The 12142-nt window shown below is 43.9% G+C and overlaps 1 long non-coding RNA gene across 1 annotated transcript; it reads right to left on the bottom strand.

The window, feature by feature from the left end:
• Positions 1-5600: 5600 nt before the first annotated feature.
• LOC125553761 lies at positions 5601-11915 on the bottom strand. The gene is made up of 5 exons (XR_007304186.1): positions 11745-11915; positions 11561-11652; positions 11320-11425; positions 10747-10822; positions 5601-6092 (listed from the first exon to the last, which is right to left on the bottom strand). It is a non-coding gene; the product is annotated as an uncharacterized LOC125553761 (long non-coding RNA).
• Between the last annotated feature and the right edge of the window lie 227 nt (positions 11916-12142).

Genomic DNA, 12142 nt, shown 5'->3' with positions numbered 1-12142 from the left:
GACGAGGAGTCTCGGAATGGTCGATACATAAAGATCGATGTATTAGAAGGCTATGTTTGGACATTGGAATGGTTCCGGGTGAGTTCGGGCATTTACTGGAGTACCGGGGGGGTTACCGAAACCCCCTGGAATTATATGGGCCTTATTAGGGCTTAGTGGAAGAGAGGAGAGGAAGGCCAAGGTGGAGGGCGTGCCCCCTAGCCCAATCAGAATTGGGTGGGGGCGCCCCCCTCCTTCCTTCCCTCTCTCTCCCCTTTCCTTCTCTCCTACTCCAACAAGGGAAAGGGGGGATCCTACTCCCACCGGGAGTAGGACTCCCCCCTTGGGCGCGCCATAGAGGGCTGGCCCTCCCCCTCCTCCACTCCTTTATATACGGGGGAGCAGGGCACCCCATAGACACACAAGTTGATTGTTTAGCCCTGTGCGGTGCCCCCCTCCACATATTTCCACCTCGGTCATATCGTTGCAGTGCTTAGGCGAAGTCCTGCGTCGGTAACCTCATCATCATCGTCACCACACCGTCGTGCTGACAAAACTCTCCCTCGGCCTCAGCTGGATCTAGAGTTCGAGGGATGTCACCGAGCTGAACGTGTGCAGATCGCGGAGGTGTCGTGCGTTCGGTACTTGATAGGTTGGATCATGAAGACGTTTGACTACATCAACTGCGTTACTAAACGCTTCCGCTTTTGGTCTATAAGGGTACATAGACACACTCTCCCCGCTCGTTGTTATGCATCTCCTAGATAGATCTTGCGTGATCGTAGGATTTTTCTTGAAATACTACGTTCCCCAACAGTTTCATATAGAGACCCTTCATACACTTATAGCTCTAGTGCATCCATTGCATGGCAATCCCTACTCCTTGCATTAACATCGATTGTAAGACCTCTCCATTGCCTAACGATCAAGCCTCGTTGATGGGAGACTTTTTTATACCTTTTTTCCTTCCCTTTTGAACCCCATCATTATTCTCTTTGCCATCCAAAGTGCTAAGTCCTTGGCTCACACTCAAATATTGCATGAGAGTTGAAAAAGTTGAAGCAAGAAAAAGTATGATTTAAGTGCTTCGTTTGGAACCAGGGTTGTTCATGATTTGATATCTTTATGTTAAGAAGACTGAGCATGCCATATTTTTCATGATTAAGTGTATAGGGATCACGTTTTTTAGCATCTTTATTCTGAAAGGCAATGATTGTTTACTAGTATGTTTATGTACTATTGTTTCAATGTGAAAATTGATATATTATTTCCTTGAATCACTCGTGTCTCAATATTCATACTGCAATTACATTGTTTGATCAAGTACATGTTAGGTAGCATTTAACATAAAAATTCTTTTGTTATCATATACGTACTCAAGGACAAGTAGGAATTAAGCTTGGGGATGCTGATACGTATCCAACGTGTCTATTTTTTTGATTGTTAAATGCTATTATATTATCAATTTTGTATGCTTTATTTATCATTTTATATTTATTTTATGGACTAACCTATTAATTTAGTGCCCAGTCAGCTCCTTTTTTGCTTGTTTTTGGTTTTCCAGAAAATCCATACCTACAGAAGTCCAAACACGATGCAATTTTTTGGAGATTTTTCTGGACAATAAAAAACCCTAGAAGCTTTGGGGGAGGATGAGAAGACCCACGAGGACCCCACAAGTCTGGGGGCGCACCCTGGGGGGTAGGGCGCACTATCCTGACTTGTGGGCCCCTTGTAGCTTCATTTACCGAAATTCCTAGCCTATAAATTCCCATATATTCTGATGCCCTCAAAGGGAGACTCAAAACAAATTTATCCCCGCCGCAAGCCTCTGCTCTGAAGCGATCCTATGTGGAGCCCTATTCCGGTACTTTGTTGGAGGGCGGCATCATTGGGGAAGCCATCTTCATCAACCTTGCTACTTCCATGACAATGTGTGAGTAGTTCATTCAGGACCTACGAGCCCATTGTAATAGCTAGATGGTTCTCTCTCTCTCTCTCAATCTTCAATACAATGATCTTCTTTAAGATCCATACGATGTAATCTTTTGAGGTGTGTTTGTTGGGATCTGATGAAATGTGGTTCAGATTATTCATTGAATTATTTTGAATCTCTTGAGGTTTCTTTGACGCATAATTTTATATCTTTGTATTTCTCTGTGATCTATCCGTCTACTATGGACAAGTTTGATTGATTTATCTTTAGGGGGAGAGGTGCTTTGTGGTAGGTTCAATCTTGTGGCGATCCTGCCCGGTGACAATAAGGGCAAGGGCATGTATTTGTATTGTTGCTACTAAGGATAAAACGACAGGGTTTGGTCATATTCATTGATCTTACTTTGTCTACATTATGTCATCTTGCTTACATTGTTACTCTGTGTGTATGAACTTATACTTTGAGATGCATACTGGATAGCGGTCTTGGGGTGGAGTAATAGTAGTAGATGCAATTGGATTAGTGGTCTACTTGCCACAGATGTAATGCCTATGTAATGGTTATGCCATGAATGGTCACAGTTATAACTATATTCAATTCTATCAATTGTGCAACGGTAATTTGTTTACCCACTAGTGAATCTATGGCCCTCGGGTATATCTACTATCAATAATTAAGTCTCCACAATTACTATTTTACTTGTTCTTTTATTTCCTTGTGCTTTGCATTTCACTATTTTCTTTTACCTTGTGGCTGGCAAGAACAAGGGGAGTGACGACCCCCTTGCCTTTGTTGGGTGCAAGCAATTATTTCATTTGTGTGCAAGTGCTGCTAAAGTTGTTCGCGTGTTGCCTTCTTCTAGTTTGATAAACCTTGCTTCTTAACCAAGGAAAATACTACTTCTACTATACTGCTTCACCCTTCCTCTTCGGAGAAATCCAACAACTCCATCGTGAGTAGCAGACACTGCCTAAATAGTCTGGCCATCCTCTATCTAGGATTTTGGCTCTTGGATATCAACACTCGTCTAACCTAAGTGTCCGACCATAATTCTCCTGGATAGTTCAGCCATGTGAAGGCTGCGTTTTTTCACTGTACTTGGCATAAGCTATTATGGTGGATTCTGGCACTGTACTTTTCGGAAGTTAGGCAAATGTGAGTATTGTGACTTGCGGGATCCCTATAATTCAACAAAAAATAGAAAAGCTCCCCTTATGTAATTGCCACACATGCCTTTAGTCAATTGTATTTTGGGGGTCTGATATGCAACACGATGTATCCTCGAGGACTAAAATATGTACTTCCTCTCTCTCAGTTTACAGGGCGTGCGCGTACCCCTAGGTTGTCAATTTGACCAACACAATACAAGTCATATATTACAAAAAATATACCATATAAACTTTAGATGTTATATTTTCAAACGGTATAATTTTTGTGTTGTAAAGTTTATATTAGGATGATAAAATTGGCAATTTAAGTATACGCGTAGGACTTGTAAACTGAAATGGAGGGAGTAGATTTACTTAGCGTGCATATTAGTCCCCTATAAATGCATTGTCATCAGTACCAAAATATAATTAATGACATGATTGCACTCTCACGCTAATGGTGTCAAAACCTGGCGACGGGTATTGGGTATTCATTGACATGTTGAAAGGCGCGTATATTTCCGGGTCTTTAGAAGATCCCATCAACATTTCTTGTGTGTCACGCTTCCAACGGTATTCTCCCACGTATCACGCTAGACGATAGAGATATATGCACATCCTATTCCTGAGCGAACACTTCTGTAGCCAGCTAACGGACACATACCTCTTATGCATCCCATCACCGATGGTTGTCGTGTGTTCCTCACTATACTTCTCACGTTCACGGACAATTCCAGATAGGCTTGAACGGGAGGGAGAAGAGCGGTGAAGTAAAATGGCATTGGGGAGAGGACACATCCGCATTTATTATCTTGCGAGCCAGGTATACTTAGTTGTATTAGGACATCTCCAATAGGTTGTATGTAAGTCTTGTTGGTAAAACGGCAATGTCATCTACCAACAAACTATCATACAACTACTTGAATGGGTTGTATTTAAGCCAACCAATGCCAGGTGAGAAAATAAATGTGATTACTCTCTATTTTATCTTGGAGCTTGTGTATGCCAGGAAATCTCAGGAAAAAAAACACTGGATTTTTGGTATATCAAATATAGGTGCCCATTCTACTCCCCTGTTTAGTTTTTTTAAGAAATGGAATATGTGGTATCTGTGGCGAAGAAAATATAGTCCTGACCTATGATTCGTCCAAACAGTGTTTCCTATACATAGGATTTTGTTGACTTTTTTACTGAGAATACCACGGATGTCATTTCTTCACGAAACTTCACATGGGAGTAGATTTGGCACCCAAGTTTGATATCCCAAAATTCTAGAGTTTTTAAAATATTTCCTTATTTTTTTTGAATTTAATATTCATTAGGGCGGGGAGGGGGGGGGAGGAGGCATGTCACGCGAGAGCCACAAATCCTCTCCCAATGACTAACATGTATACATAGAGTAGCACGTATATGTCGAACATATGTTTATCATGTCCCTCCGTCTTTATATATATATAGAGTAGCACGTATATGTCGAACATATATCATAACAAATCTATATGATGTGAAAGAATATTCAATAATGAATCTAATGATATTGATTTGTTATTGTATATGTAAATATTTTTGTTTATAAACTTTGTCAAAGTTTACAAAGTTTGACTTTGACCAAAGATAATACGCGGACTAAATAAAAACAGAGGGAGTACATCGCATGCCATTACTGTCTGGGATTTTCATATCATCGCTTTGCCTGCTCATTGTAGGAATTCAGTTAAGTTAATGGTCAATTAAATGTCAAAATTTCAGAGCTAACAACTTTCCACACACATAAGAAGAAGAAGATGTTAATCCTAATGCTTGCTTGGTCATTATCATGACCAGCCGAGCACTTCATAGTTGATACGGGTCAAGCACGGATCAAACCTTGAACATTTTACAAGCATCTTTCACTGGTGGAGCACCTTTCACTTGAGTGCTATTTTTCTTGCTTTCTCACTCTTTTGGAAAGAACATGTTCCGGAGTTCACTCTCTTTCCTCAACTCGTGAACCTTTTCACCTCTGATTTCAAATTGCTTAAGGTAGAAAGGCAAGGCCAGTGTTTGGCTCAAGGAACCAACGCTGATCAAGAAACTCACTTAGCGATTGCCATTGGGCCTACCTTTACCTACCGCAATTGCTGCTCTAATTTATTTTGGTTTTGCCATGGAATTGCAATTGTGATAATTGTCAAAAGCTAAGGATGGCAGAACTGAAATGTCAAAATCTAAGATGGCATAAGAAAAATTGGCAAAATCTAGAATGGCAAAAATAAAAATTTTCCTTACCTGAAAGCACGAGCTAAGCTTCCAGTGAAGAGACATGTCTCTTTTTTCCCACTAGTTCCCCTCTTTGGGTGCAAAAAGGTCTTAGGTTGATCCCAGCAGCCTATTGGTTCAAGAATCATGACTAATTAATTGGTTTTATCTATGGGTTATGACTTCAAGCTTTGTTTAACTAGATGACTCGTTGCGCCAATGGCGCAAAGGGCGAGAGGGAACCAAGCATTGAAAGCATGAAAGTAAGAATATTTAGAGACCATTCCATGGCTGGTTTATAGGCCAAAAAAGGGAAATCCACATTAAACAACTTTCTATTATTGATCTGTTATCCGAGTAATGCTAGACATGTATTGGTCGATAATACATATAACGGCACACTGATGACACTTTTCATTATTAGCTTCATCTAAATCAAATCTTGATGTGTATCAAGAGCAGCAGTACGCATCAAGATAGGTTAACCTGTTCCTTACTTGGGATTTGCTTCATCCTTCAACCCCAACAAGCCACTGCAAATAGCAAAGATCTCTCTTGGTGTTGCTCGTGATCAACAAAAAATGTACCGGGAGTAGTCGCTACTGCCACATCAACATTAAGAATCAATCAACTATAAAACACCTCTAATAACTCCAACAATGCTAGCCGATGGAGTTAGAACCACCCGAGGAGAAGAATCTAGCAGCAAGGATCTCTCACCTTGAGATGTTATGACAGTGCAGAGTGGGTAAAGGCTATGCAACATTGGCCCTTTGCAGTACTTTCATTCTCTGAAAAGAATGGCGAATCCAAGATTTAGCTCAAAATACAGGGACTGGCCCATGACCCTTTCCAATTCGATTTATATATCCAAATGACAAGAAGAAAGGTAAATACCATATTATTTTCTGTTATATAACTCTATAAATCCATTTTTCATAATTTGGCAAAAAAAACGACCCAACTAAGTACTCTATTGAGTAAACAACCATTCATTGGCAGATTAATCTTTTAGATACCTTAGATAAGCAATAAGATATGAGTCGACAGAAATCAGCGGGTGCCCAATTGTGACGCTCCCGATTTGACCGTACACTAATCATACACGCAAACGTGTACGATCAAGATCAGGGACTAACGGGAAGATATCACAACACAACTCTACAAATAAAAATAAGTCATACAAGCATCATATTACAAGCCAGGGGCCTCGAAGGCTCGAATACAAGAGCTCAATCATAGACGAGTCAGCGGAAGCAACAATATCTGAGTACAGACATAAGTTAAACAAGTTTGCCTTAAGAAGGCTAGCACAAACTGTGGTACAGATCGAAAGAGGCGCAGGCCTCCTGCCTGAGATCCTCCTAAACTACTCCTGGTCGTCGTCAGCGGCCTACATGTAGTAGTAGGCACCTCCAGAGTAGTAGCAGTCATCGTCGACGGTGGCGTCTGGCTCCTGGTCTCCATCGTCTGGTCGCAGCAATCGGGTACAGAAAGGGGGAAAAGAGGGAGCAAAGCAACCGTGAGTACTCATCCAAAGTACTCGCAAGCAAGGAGCTACACTACATATGTATTCATTGGTATCAAATGGAAAAGAGGGGGTATCATATGTGGACTGAACTGCAGAATGCCGGAATAAGAGGGGGATAGCTAGTCCTTTCGAGGACTACGCTTCTGGTAACCTCCATCTTGCAGCAGAAGAAGAGAGTAGATGGTAAGTTCACCAAGTAACATCGCATAGCATAAACCTAACCGATGATCCTCCCCTCGTCGCCCTGTGAGAGAGCGATCACCGGTTGTATCTAGCACTTGGAAGGGTGTGTTTTATTAAGTATCCGGTTCTAGTTTTCATAAGGTCAAGGTACAACTCCAAGTCGTCCTGTTACCGAAGATCATGACTCTTCGAATTGATTAACTTCCCTACAGGGGTGCACCACATTTCCCAACACGCTCGATCCCCTTTGTCCGGACACACTTGTCTGGGTCATGCCCGGCCTTGGAAGATCAACACGTCGCAGCCCTACCTAGGCACAACAGAGAGGTCAGCACGCCGGTCTAAATCCTATGCGCACAGGGGTCTGGGCCCATCGCCCATTGCACACCTGCACGTTGCGTACGCGGCCGGTGAGCAGACCTAGCAACCTCCATTACAAAGGAAGTTGCGTTACGCGGTCCAACCCGGCGCACGCCGCTTAATCGCTGACGTCACGAAGGCTTCGGCTGATACCACGACGTCGAGTGCCCATAACTATTCCCGTGTAGTTGGTTAGTGCGTATAGGCCAGTAGCCAGACTCAGATCAAATACCAAGATCTCGTTAAGCGTGTTATCTTGAAGTAACCACGAACGCCGACCAGGGCCAGGCCCACCTCTCTCCTAGGTGGTCTCAACCTGCCCTGTCGCTTTGCCACAAAGTAACAGTCGGGGTCCGTCGGGAACTCAGGCCCACCACTACCTGGATGGAGCCACCTGCCCCTTTAGCTCCCACATCAGAATCACTTGCGGGTACTCAACGAGCCGAGCCGACTTTAGTCACCACATGTATAGTATGTATATAAGTATAAGTATATACCCGTGATCATCTCCCGAGTGATCACGGCCCAATAGTATAGCATGGCAGACGGACAAGAATGTAGGACCACTGATGATAATCTAGCATCCTATACTAAGCATTTAGGATTGCAGGTAAGGTATCAACAGTTGTAGCAACAATGTCAGGCTATGCATCAGAATAGGTTTAACAGAAACCAGTAACATGGTACACTACTCTAATGCAAGCAGTAGAGAGAAGAGTAGGCGATATCTGGTGATCAAGTGAGGGGGGCTTGCCTGGTTGCTCTGGCAAGAGAGAGGGGTCGTCAACACCGTAGTCGTACTAGGTAGCAGCGTCGTCAGTCTCGTAGTCTATCGGAGAGAAGAGAGGGAAGAAACAATGAATATAATGCAAACAGATGCATAACGATGCATGACAAGACAAGTAGCGGTGCTAGGGGTGCCCTAACACGGTATGAGGTGGTACCGGTGAAGGGGGGAAACATCCGGGAAAATATCCCTGATGTTTCGCGTTTTCGGACAGATGAATCGGAGGGGGAAATTTGCATGTTCGCTATGCTAGGGATGCATGGTGGACGAACGGGCTGCGTATCCGGGTTTGTCTCGTCGTTCTGAGCAACTTTCATCTACAAAGTTTTCCCATCCGAGCTACGGTTTATTTTATATTAATTTTAAAAGATTTAAAACATTTTAAGGATTTATTTAATTATTTAAATCAACATTATCCAGAACAGTGTTTGCTGACATCATCATGATGTCAGAAGTTGACCTGGTCAACCTAACAGGTGGGTCCCACCTGTGAGTGACCCATTTTAATTAAACACGGTAATTAGCCTAATCAGGATTAATTAAGGGGGTGGGCCCCACAGTCATTGACTGATTAATTAATTAACTAACAGTTTAATTAGTTTAGTTAATTGATTAGTTTAATTAATCAAAATTAATTAATTAATTAATTCTTTAATTGTTTAATTAATTAATTAATATTTTTATTTATTATTTGCTTATTATTATTTATTTATTTTTAAATTTCTCTTTTTTTAATCGTTTTCGTTCTGGGCGTGGGCCCCGTTCGTCATAGGCCCAGGGGGCCTTAGCGGGTCGGGCTGGCGTAGCAGGCATCGGCCGACGGGCGCCCGAGCGGTGGTTAACGGGGCGGAGCCCCGTGGGAGGTCGAACCTGGGCGGCGGAGGACGCGCGCGGGGCTCCAGGGGCGCGGGCGCGGATGCAGAGCGCCGATGCAGGGGGGCGGCTGCAGCAGCAGAAATGGGCGGAGGCGGGCGGCGGCGAGCGGCCAGTGTTGGCAGAGCGAGCTCGGTGGAGGACGCGCTCGCCGGAGCCAGATGGGGCGGTGAGTGCGCAGGGCTCGGGCGCGCATGCACGGCAGTGGCAAAGCCGAACAGCAGCAACGTGCAGCGGGGGCGGCGGCCAAGCGAGGCCATGGCGCGGCAGGTGCAGGCAGGCAAGTGGAGGCGGGCAAGGGAGGTCTGGGCCGGCGTGGGGGGGAGCGGGTGGCTTGCACGTGTGTGCGCGACCGTGGGCGTGCCCGGTGCGCGGCGGGAGCGAGGCAGAGAAGGAGGGGGCTCATGAGGTGGTTGTAGGGTACGAGGTAGCGGGGCTCGGGGAGGAAGATGGTGATGACGGCGACGACGGAGAGAACGGCGAAGCAAAGGTCCGTCGAACTCCGGGCGGCAAGGGTCGGTGACCGGGGTGAGGCAGCGCTGGAGACGGGCGCCGACGTCGGGAGCGCGGTCGTCGGGGTGGATGGCAGCGATGGCGTAGGCGAGTGGCGAGGGGCCCCGACGGGTGGTGCCAGGGGTGATGGGGTATAGCGTCGAGGGGGTTCATCCCCGATCCAGATCTGGGCCTAGGGAGGGGGGAAGGAGGGACGTGGGGAGTGAGTGGGGGAGTGGGTGCGACGGGATGGGGTTTCCCATTGGTGGGGGGTTATCGGGGGTGAGGGGCGGTTGGGCCGGCCGGCTGGGCCTTGGCCTAGTTGGCCCCGAGGCCATCTGGGTCGTGGCCTAGCGGGGGGAGGGGGGTTCTCCTTTTATCTCTTTTTTGGCATATTGTTTTTCTTAATTTTTCCTTTTTTGTTTTATTTTTAGTTTCTCTCTATTTTAGTTTTTATAATTATGATCTTAGTTCCTAAAATAGTATCACTACTTATTCTAATGCCACTATATCTTGGGCACCTAAAAGAATTAGTTTAATATTTTAAACTTTATAAAAGGCATTTAATTATTGGTTTTGGCTGTTCTTCTATTTAATTTGGAGTATTTAAACATTTCCTAGCAATGTGGTTTCACCACCATAACCATCTATGATTTTTTTGCTACAATTTGAACATTTTAGATTTGACAGTTGAAAACATTTTTTGTTAGACTTGATTTTAAATTTGAAATTTGAACAGGATTTGAATGATCGCAAGATTAACAATAGTAATCGTGGTGACGTGGCATCATTAACAAGGAATTACCGTATCGTAATTATCCGGGTGTCACACCAGTCGAAGGATTGAATTAAGGTGGCATCTAATGCTAATTGAATGACCAATCATAGAAGCATAGGCATTTAAAAATGAACACATACAGAGATTAACCAAAGGAGTGAGTAGTGAAATTTCTTGTCATTTGGATATATAAATCGAATAGGAAAGCTAACCACATGAACATTCAGAATCTACAATAGATAACCTGTCCAAAACTTCATAAGAAATCTTGAACTGAATACTAACATACTAAAGAAACAAATAGGTCTACCGTAACCTTGTTCAGTTATATATTTATATTTATTAAGTGATCGTAGAAACTACTAACGGAGTCTGACTGCTGACATTGAACTATGGAGAACATGTGTGTGGGAGGGGATTACGGCAAGGATGAACAATTACCTTTTGGTAGCAATGGCTGCTTGCACATTCAGAGAAATCTGCTAATCTTCAAACAAGTATGGTTACTCAGCAAGATCTGCCATAGATTATGCAGCCTTGGGGTTAAGCTAATAAGCAAGCAGGAACAAAGTAACAATGAACCAAAAAGTTTCTTTAGTGAGAATAAGGAGAAAACTATGTATCTGAACTGGACTTTGCAAATGCAATAGAACAATAATCAGATTAGAAGCAAATACACCTGATGAACTTTGAATATTTTCTCACAGATTTACTCCCTCAGTATCTAAACATATGACTACCATATTTACAAAAGAATCTACATTTGAATAATCCAGTGGTTACATTCTACCTAAACTGGGACCTATATGCATGATAATTTTGTAAGAATCACTATGAGAGAGAACTGGACAATTATATTAGCAAACTGGGTGGTGTATTCAATTGAAATCATGGAAAATATATTATGATCTCTAAACTACAGTTGTGTACAAACAAGCAACGACCAATGAAGGAAGCAGACGCTGACGGAAATGACAAAACCAAGTCAGGGAAGGATGACAGTCGGACAGATACCTCCTCTCCGCTGCTGCTGCTCCTCTCCGTTTATTCAGACGTGGCAACATATGTATATATATGCTATGCACCCAACTCTTAACTCGAGCATTGCCCGCTGTAGAACCTGCGCAAGAAAAGGCTGACAAATGATCTTATTCATGTTCTGCCTCATGCAATAGTTCTGACCAACCTACAACTCTGTGTGTAAATTCTGAAAAGAAAATATGAGGAATGATGGAGGAAGAAGGTTTCAGCTAACCTGGAGAGGGACACCATGGCACCACCAAATAAGAGAGCTATTTGTATAGCAAGACAACTCGGTGTAGGAATCAACCGTCACCCAAACAATATCTGCATAAGAAAAAAAATTAGGAAGCCATCGATTAGAAGGATGAGCTCAATTCGCCAGGGGAAGATTAGAAAACGAGCAAGAAAGAGCTCACTTGTGTCGGCCTCTCTGCCATGAGATGGGAGCCATCTTAGACCTCTCCTCCTCTGCGGGTAGCCACCGGGGCAGGAGCTCACCATGATGTGTTCCTCTGCTTCCCTCTCTGCAGCAGCCGCTCCTGCTCGACCCGCGCCCGACCTGAAATCTTCATTGGAGAGGAGGAGTGAGAAGCGAAGGGGAGGAGGGGAGAATCAAAGGTGGGGAGGGGAACGGCTCGTACCTATCAACGTGCGCTGATGAAGCTATGTACCTAGGGTAGGGTCATGGATCTGTCCAAGATACCCTCCCCAAGGACATCTCTAAAGGAACCAGGAGCATTCGAAGAAAAATCATCATCCACTCGACCATGAAGCTATGTTCCACTCGACAATCTTGAAGACACTCGACCGTGTA

Source organism: Triticum urartu, chromosome 4, assembly GCF_003073215.2.
Source record: "Triticum urartu cultivar G1812 chromosome 4, Tu2.1, whole genome shotgun sequence".
Lineage (NCBI taxonomy): Eukaryota > Viridiplantae > Streptophyta > Magnoliopsida > Poales > Poaceae > Triticum > Triticum urartu.
Note: the sequence above shows the minus strand (reverse complement) of the source record. Positions and strands in the feature narration are given on the sequence as shown.